The 9414-nt window shown below is 41.5% G+C and overlaps 1 long non-coding RNA gene across 1 annotated transcript; it reads left to right on the top strand.

Moving 5' to 3' along the window:
• The first annotated feature begins 6986 nt into the window (after positions 1-6986).
• On the top strand, positions 6987-8814 carry LOC138915266 (uncharacterized). The gene is made up of 2 exons (XR_011420962.1): positions 6987-7084; positions 8586-8814. It is a non-coding gene; the product is annotated as an uncharacterized lncRNA (long non-coding RNA).
• The last annotated feature ends 600 nt before the right edge of the window (positions 8815-9414 follow it).

Here is a 9414-nt window from a genome sequence, read left to right on the forward strand (position 1 = left end):
ATTTTATACAGGATCCCAAGACTCAGGGAGGGTCAATAATTCCCTGAGTAACAGATTGAAACCCAGGGTCACCTGTGTTCAGAAGTTAAGCTCTTACCCTCTGATGTTCTGGTGCCTCCTTTTCAGACTTCTTCAAGTTTGACCCACCACAGGCTCTGTCCGTATTCTCTGACTTCCCCGGGGGAGTCTCATCCCCACCCTGGGATTCAATGGCTGTTTTTATGCTGATACATGGGAAGTCATGGTCTGCACTGTCTGTCGACATAGATAACTGCTCCAGGCATCTCTAAATCCATGTCCCGATAGCCACCCAATTGCAACTTGTTCAAAGTCTTTTTTTCTAATTGTGGAAGGAACACAATGTGAGATTTACCCTCAACAAATTTTTAAGTGTACGATATGTCAAAGTCTTATCAAAGCCTACAGCTACTGGAGGATGGGCACCTTACCAGCCCCACTTCATCCAGCTCTTCTGCTCACCCACGGCCCTCCGGCCACACCGACCTACTTTCTGTTCTTCAAGTGTGTCCAGCTCATTTCTGCTTCAAGGCCATTGCGTGAGCTGTTCTCTTTTACTGCTGTGCTCTCACCACGGCTTATTTCACAGTCGGCTCCTTCTGATACTTCGTGTCTCAGCGTAATTGCCAGCTCCTCAGAGCAATTTTTCTGACCATCCTATCTATAGAAATCTTCCTCTCTTCAGTTTTTCTTGATCACATAATCCTTTGTGTTTACAAAGGAACAACTTTAGAACACCAAAACAAGCCAAACAAAATCCTAGGGCCAAAGTTTTAGATTTTTCCTTATTCATTCATCTGAAAAGGTAAGTGGTGGTGGTGGTGGCAGGGATAGCCAGGACGACCTTAGTTAACCTCAAGAACATGTGATTTCTCCTGGTCCATATTTCTGGTTAGCCCAATTTGGCCTGCATTAACATACACATGCCTTTTAGTGCTGTGCATTGATTCAGAACCCTCAGATCTCTGGAACAAATTTGATGACCTCCTGAACCTCATTAGCTTGCTGAATAATTTTAGGAAATAATTTCAGGATGGGCACTAGAGTTGTCCAAGCTTCAACCACAGGAAGCCTGGTGTGGAAAGGCTGCTTTCCTAGGGACCATTTCTCCGGAACACTTGCCTGAACCACATGGAAACCATCTGGCCAACTGAATCGATTGTCATGAGCTTATAACACCATATATTTTCATGTAGATTTAAAGGGCTAGGTTTTTAAAAAAAAAAGTCAGCACTTTAGTAGTCAGCTCTTCTTTACTTATTTCAGTTTGAGGTAGATATTTTAGAACAAATTAAATGTGACCATTTTCCTTTTAAAATGTATTCTGCCCCTCAATATTGTTGCTTTTCAAAAGTGCATCTGACCATCCTTAACTCAAACAGTAAGAAAATGATGATAAAAAGGAAAAAGTAGACATTTTTTTCCAATCCCATGAGTAGCTTTCCATCCAAAGTGTTTTTGGCAGAGGTTTCCATTTTAAATAGTCACACATTTTAGGCAACCGGAAGCAGCCTAGATTACCTGATATAATAACACTAATAACTATCAGTTATTAAGCACAGAACATATGCCCTGCTAAATGTATGTGCCTAAGCACTTTACATGCACTGTATTTCATTTAATCTCTACATTGTAAGTACAGTGTAGTTATCATTCTTGTTTTACAGAAAATGAAACTAAAGCCCAGAGGAAGTAAGTAGGTTGGCCAAGGCCTCCCAGGTGGTAAGTAGCAAGGGGGGATTGGAGCTAAGGTCTACCTGATGCCAGAATACATCCTCTGCATGCTCTTACCTAAGGTCAAACACAAACTTCTTAAGTTCTAGTCCTTTTAAAAACAACATACTATTCTGGAAGATTTGGCTTATAATGAGATGATTTGGGATAAGTTGTCAGGGATAACACAATTTTCATATTTAGATGACTATTACCCACGGCCAGGCCTATCCAAGACCTATTTAGAAACACAGCCTTTTTGTTCACTTTGGAGTCCTTCTATTCCTTTGGTTGTCCCTCTGCATTTGGTAGATTCCAGGGTACTTTTCAGCTTGAATTCAGAAAACTCATCAACATAAAAGTACCAATCAATTAAAACAAAATAGAATACAAAGCCCACCGAAAGAGTTCTCTAATAGCCAGAATTGTTTCAATTCTAATTTGTGCTAGTCTGGACTCCTCAGTTATCATGACAGATAACCAACCAAATCAGCATACAGAAAAACGATGACTTAAGGCTCACGTAGGTGGGAAGGATTCTGGGCTGGCTCCCAGAATTAAAGGTATTGCTGCAGGAAGTAGGGGTTTGAGCCCTGGAACTGGGGTGCAATGCCACAAGGCCTCTCCTCATTGATGTCTGTCTTCCATCTCTGCTTGGTTCTGTCTTTAGATAGGCTCTCTCCACAGGACGAGAAAGGGGATCACCAGAAGCTTCAGTTGCACTTTCAGCTTAACAACCCCAGGGACAGATCCTGACGTGCCTCATGCAGACTCCTTCCCATCAGTGTGTGCAGGTGCAAAGGTTGGCCAGGCTTGTGGAACATGCCGTCCCTGGGGCCAGGGCTGGGGCTGAGCACAGTTACCTGACAAAGGAGAATGGAGCAAAATATGCTGGGCAGCCAAAAGCAAGAGTGACCTCAGCTCATTGTACGCCTATGTGTACACTCCATTACTAGCTAAATTGCTAATCAGATATAATTCCTTCAGAATGGAATCTAAGGATGGTCTACCTTTGTACCAGTCAGATGAGATTACACGATGCTACAATATAAACAACTCCAAGATCTCGGTGGCTCACAACATTAAAGATTTATTTCTCCTTCATGTTATATGTTGATGAGGTTCAGCTCTATGTCTCATTCTATTCTGTTTCACTGCCAACTGGATGTACCGCCATGTGTTTCTGACATGTGCCACCCAGAGTTAGGGTAATAATCCACAAGTTAAGGGCTTGGCTCTTCACAAGACTGTCCTTACTTCAGACCCTGGACACACTTCAGGGGTCCTGAGGTGACTTACACTTTTGACTGGCTATAAATTCAGGGTTTTTCACAACTCCCTCAGGTTTGATAATTTGTTAGAATGACTCACAGAACACAAAAAAGTGCCATACTTATGATTATAGCTCTCCTAAGAGTACACAGAGGGTGGGATCTGGGAGGGAATGCAAAGCCCTCCCCTTGTGGAGTCAGTTCTTATCACTCTCCAGGAAAGCTCCACAGAGCTTCAGTGTCCAGAGTTTTTATTGGGGTTTCATTCTGTAGTCATGATTGATTAAATCTTCCCTGTGTGATTTAACTCTATCTCCACACCTCCCCTGCTCCCCAGAGGTCAGGCTGGCCCAAAGTTCCAACCCTCTAATCACATGGCTGACCTTTCTGTTAACCACACCCCATCCTGAGGTTATCTAGGGACCCACCACAGCCACGGCATTAGCATAACAAAGACACCATTGTTACTCAGGAAATTTCAAGTGTTTTAGAAGCTCCTTGCCAGGAACCTTGAACAAAAACCAGACAAATTCTTTATTCACCACACTTTCATTCTAGGACTGAGGCTGAAAGAACACCTGTCTTCTGGGACAGCAAGAAAGAAAAAACAAAAGAGAGAAAGGACAACAGTGGAAACTCCTGTTGACTCTTGACGCTTTGGTCTGAAATTGGAGTAATTTACGTCTATCATGTTTCTTTGGCTCCCATAAGTCATGTGGCTGAGTCAGGCATCACTGAGGTGGGGAGATATTATCCTCCCAGAGTGAGGGGCAGCAAATATTTTGAACAGACAATACAATATAGCATAACTTCCTTTATGGAAAGGGAAATCTCTATCACTGAATTGAAATTTTGTTGGTTTGATAAATCTTTTCAAAACTCTGCAAGTTTTCTCAGGGTAGGAAAGCAGAACTTATACTAAGGGCCTACAATATGGCAATTGCTTTAAATATACTGTGTTATATAATTATACTGATTATATAAGGTGTATATTATTATAACCATTTTACCGATATAGTAACTGAGTCTCAAAGGTAACTTATGACATAATTATTGATTGTATCGGATGCAAATCCAGATCTGTTAGACTCTAAAACCTCTTTCTCAGAGCTTGTTAGATGAAGAATCTCAGGCCACCCCACCCCCCTCCACCTCCTGAGTCAGAATCTGCATTTTAACAAGGTTCCCAGGTGATTAGTATGCACATTAATATTTGGAATTAGATTAGATAGAGATTTCGGAAGCTATCTGAGTTTTTTTTACCCTTCCCTACACCCCAAACCTGTTAAAATAACCTAGGAAACAACATGTTTAGTTGCTAACACATCAATACTTCACAAACATGGTCTCATTTAAGCCTCATAACAACCCCATAGTGTCAGTACTATCATCCCCGCTTTACAGGTAAGGAAACTGTCTTGGGGAGACCAGAGTGCTAATGTAGGAATTGGAAAAGACAGAAATAATCCCTCTCAGGTGAAATTTATGTTCAAAATGGTATAAAATATTGTTCTTTTAACTTTCAACTAATATTTAATAATCAAATAAAGTTGATAATGGTGATGTGGATTAAGGCTGCCCCAGCTAGAGAAGTCCAAGGTGACCTGGCCTACATGCCAAACTATATGACCCAGTGGATTTTTATGGTATGAATTAGGGCTGCTCCAGGGAGAGAAGCCCAGGGCATCCTCACCTACATGCTGATCTATATGACCAGATTCGTATCGAAAGTTGTGGGACCACCCAATGGCCAGACCCCACCTGCACTGATACCATTTTAATTTTTTTACATGTTCTTTCCTTTGTCTTGTAAAGAGATGACTCACATACCTATGCCTTAAATTTAGCCTGACTCCCCACCCATGTTTGCAGCAGCAGCAGGGGCAGCAGCAGCTCCTCCTGCCCGTTGGTCCTGTCCCCATGCTATTCCACACTATTCTCTAAACAAAAGAGCATTACTGCCAGATCTTGAGAGTCCAAGAAATCTTTCTTTCGACTCCTCTGCTCACCGACCCCGCATCAGTGGTACTAATAAAGAATGTAGTAGCTAATTATTTGTCGACTGCTCACAATTTGCTTAGCACTATACTAAGCGCTTTACATTATCTAAATATGTAAAAGTTATGTAAATGGAGTTTATTCTCTCTGACCATAACATGTAGAAAGACAAACATCAGGAAAGCATTTGGCTTGTTTTATCATAAACGAATGGCTTGAAAAAGGAATACCTGTTGATTAACAATTGTCAGCAAGACCATCTGACCGTCAGCCGGGGATTCTCAGTCTGTGTGGGTACCCTTCAAGGGACATTTGGAACCAAAGAGGGGTCCTTTCTGGCTGTCACAATGAGAGGGCAGGTACAACTGGCATTTAGTGTCTTGGGATCAGAGATTCCAAATTCTGCCAAGTATGGGATCCCAGCACAACCAAATATCATCCTTCCCCAACAGAGAATTTTGCCACAATTTTTGTATTTATAAAACAAGTTTCAACCTTGAAGAGAACAATACTACTTCTCGCTTCAGAGACTTCCACCGCAGCTCACACAGGAGAGACAGGGACAGACTCTCTCCTGGGAAGAGGAGAAACTAGTCTGATTCGAATATTCCCCGAAGCAGGTTTTACCAGGGGATGAAGTTACCGTGCCTAAATTCGGCAGCCCCTTCACTTGCTACTGTAGGGCAGGTTGGCCTGTGTTCCTGCCGGACCCACAGGCTAAGTGACAAAAGTCCCCTAGGAAGGGGGCCCAGGCCAGGGGAAAGTGACGGACCTTTACACGGTATTTTGTCATTTGCTCTGGCCTCATTGTTTTGGAGTGGCCCTTCCCTGCGCGGCAGACGTTCCACCCGCCCTTGGATTTGCAGGTGAAAGGCCAGTAGGTATGAGGAAAGCAGTCGGAAGCTCCTCTTCACCCTCTGGGCTAAGCCTTTCTCCAGTTCAGCTTTTATCAGAATTTATGTTCAGGGCTTGCTCAGCTGTCGACAAGGAGCCGCTGTCTTTCCTTCTCACTGCGCCTACTCATCATTCAGTCTGCAGAAAGGAGCTGGAGAGAGGGGGTCTGAAGAGAAGGGGGCCGGAGGGAGGGGGTCTGGAGAGCGGGGGGGCTGAAGGAGGGAGCTGGAGAGGGGCTGCTGAATCTTGAGCGTGTTCCGCGGCAGCAGTAACTGCCATCTATGGAGTGCTTACCCTTGTGCTGAGCACTTTATTTACATTATTTTCTTTCCTCCTCAAAACAACTCTGAGAGATGGGTATTATCCTTTCCAAAGACAGAGAAGCAGAAACTAGGAGACGTAACTTGTGCAGGTCTACTTGATTAGTAGAGTTGGAACTAAAATAGTTTTCTGAATGCCAGAGACTACGCATTAAACATTTTAAAAGACAGTGCAGTTTCTTCCACGTTTTGTGATGCAGATTTATCAACAAAGCACTGTTTTGTGAGTTTATGGGTAGATCAAAAGCTGTTTTTTGAGAAAAAATAATGTGGCTCTGGTAGCTTCCCTGAGAGAGTAGGATGTTCTGTCTCTGGCAGAAATATAAATCACGTTCCTAAATTTTCCCAACACTTTCAACCGTGCCATCTGCATGTCTGAGATCGAAAACATATGTATTTTCCTCCGCTCAACAACACAGAAGACTGGCATTTTAGTCATTTGTCACTACAAATTGATTGCAGTTCAGCATTTGCCAGAAGTTTGCTCGTAATAAGTGATGAGAGAGAGAGAGAGAGAGGGGAAGAATGTGAAAAAAGATTCGTGGGGATTATATTTCTCTCTTCTTCCAGGGTCTCTAAATTGTTTGGCTGTATTATATCAGATGATCAGAAAATAATGTTCTTGACCATATACATATATGTATGTGTGTGTGATCATAGTTCCCTTAGAAATATTGTTATAAGAGGAATAAAACAAGACTGCTAAACTAATCTGGCATTTTGCTAATTTCTAGGGCTGCTTCAATTGGACTTGCAGGAATGACAGGTGTCCCTTTCTTTCCTCACTGTTTAGGGGCTGTCTCATAAAATTGGATGTTTGATGGATGAAGACTTCCTTTTCAGATAGAGAAGGCGGGTTCTTCAGTCAAGGTATACCAATATGGGGCTTTCCTCCTCATTAGAGTGATTATCCGCTCCATTATTCAATGTGCTCATATAAGCCTCCCTGTGAGAATTCCTGCTGGAGTCCGTTCACCTCAGTGGAGGGATGTATGTACCTTACTCTTTCTGGAACAGAAACCTCTTACTAGACGTCTTTGCTTCATTGTTTTGGTTACCAGAAAACTCATGGCCGAATGAGTTCTCAATTGCACTGCTTAATTCATTCCAGAAGCTAAGTACACGTATTGTTCTTTAAAATATTACATTTAAAATTTTCGTTATCACCTTGTGTTTTAATATTTTGTAAGTTATCTAAAACACCCCCTCACACTTTATCTTTTTGGCAATAGGCATAGAATTGCTCGACGGATTACTTGCTAACTGCCAATGGTGAAAATTCCTTTAGAAAATGAGAGATCTTTCACCACCCCACCACACTGATCGATTTAAAAATTACTAATAGTAGGATAATCAGACTTGGTGTGCCTCCTGATATATGCAATAGGATGTACATATTACCACTTGTCAAAGGGTTAACCCGAGTGTAATCAAATCTTCAGGTCTTACTTGCAGTTCCTGGAAATACAGGGGCTATAGAAACAAGTTAAACAACATCATAAAGAAACAAAGTAAGATTTAGAATGTGGGAGATTGTAAAATACAACTGACTAGGCTTCTTAAAAAACTAAATTTCATGAAAGTAATTGGGGAGCTGGAGTCTTTTCTGGATTAAGAGATGGGAGGATGTACAGAAACTAGATGAACAGTCATTACCAGTGGGCGTGTAAAATAGGGCAGACACTTTGGAAAACAGTTAAGAAGTGAAATGTAAATTTACTACGTGATCCAGTAATTCCACTCCTAGGTATCCACCCAAGAGAAAATATATACTGACACAAGGACTTGTATATGAATGTTCATAGCAACATTATTTACATTGGCCTCAAAATGGAAACAATCCAAATGTCCATCAACTGGTGAATGGATAAACAAAATGTCATCTGTCCATACAATGGAATATTGCTGAGCCATAAAAGGGAACAAATTATTATTGACATGTGCTACAACAGGGATGAACCTCAAAAACATTATGCTAAGTAAAAAGCCAGATGCAAGAGATCACATATTGTGTGATTCCACATTGATATGAAATGTCTCGAAAAGGCAAATCTATAGAGACGGTAAGTAGATTAGTGGTTGTTAGGGGCTGCGGGTCGAGAGATTTATTACAAATGGTCATGAGGGATCTTTTTGGGGTGAAAAAAATGTTCTAAAACTGGATTATGGTGATATTTACACAACCTTGTATATTGATTAAAAATCATTGATTCGTGCACTTAAAATGATTGAATTTTATAGTATGTAAATTACATGTCAATAAAACTGATTAAAAAAATATGGCAGAAGTGATGTTGTGTGAGCATACACGTCAAGAGGCCATGAAGCTTTCGCGTTCTCCCTCCTGAAACCTGCTCTGAAACTGTCGTAGGGGAGAACCGAGTGCCCAGCCAACAGCCAGCACCAACCACTGCACCTGGGACTGAGTCCATCTTGCCCTTCCAGCTCTGTTGACCTCCCAGGGGACTGCAGCAACAGGACTGAGCCCAGGTGAGCCCAGCAGAGGAAACGCCCAGCTGATCCATGAATCATGAGGCATAATCAACTGTTTTACAATACTAAAATTTATATGTAATCAAATAAAAATATATGTTGGTGAAGTGATATTGCAAAAGGTTAACAATTGTATTTAAATGGTGGATATATGATTATTGTGCTATTTCTATTTTCTGTGTGTTTGAAAAATTTAAAATGAAAAGTTAAAATAGGCACATATGAGAAATCATACCTGAAAGGGAAGTAGGCATTTGGGGTGGCTATAAATCCTTCCCTAAGTTTGTGTCTGCGCTTCCACCCACGTGATTCGTGGACATTTGAGATAGGTCTTGAGTGAGTAGCTGCTGAAGGAGGAACAGATAGGATTCTAATCAGAGGAAGGAGCAGATGCAGAGAGGTGGACACAGGGCAGGGCTTGGTTCATTTGGGGCTTACTCACTTATTTATTCAACAAAATTATTAACATCTACTGTGTGCTTGGCACTGATAAAGGTACTGGGATTCAGCAGTGAACAAATCCGACAAAATTCCTGCCCAATTGGAGCTTACGTTCTGGGGAGGGAAGACAAATAACAATAAATAAACAAATAAATAGTGTATATGGAATATCAGATAATCAGGAGTGGATCCAGGCTTTGTGAGGCCTGGAGCTTATACAAATTTGGAACATCCATTAAGAAAATAGAAACAAAATTATCTTTCTT

This window comes from Equus caballus, chromosome 8 (assembly GCF_041296265.1).
Source record: "Equus caballus isolate H_3958 breed thoroughbred chromosome 8, TB-T2T, whole genome shotgun sequence".
NCBI classification, from domain to species: Eukaryota; Metazoa; Chordata; class Mammalia; order Perissodactyla; family Equidae; genus Equus; species Equus caballus.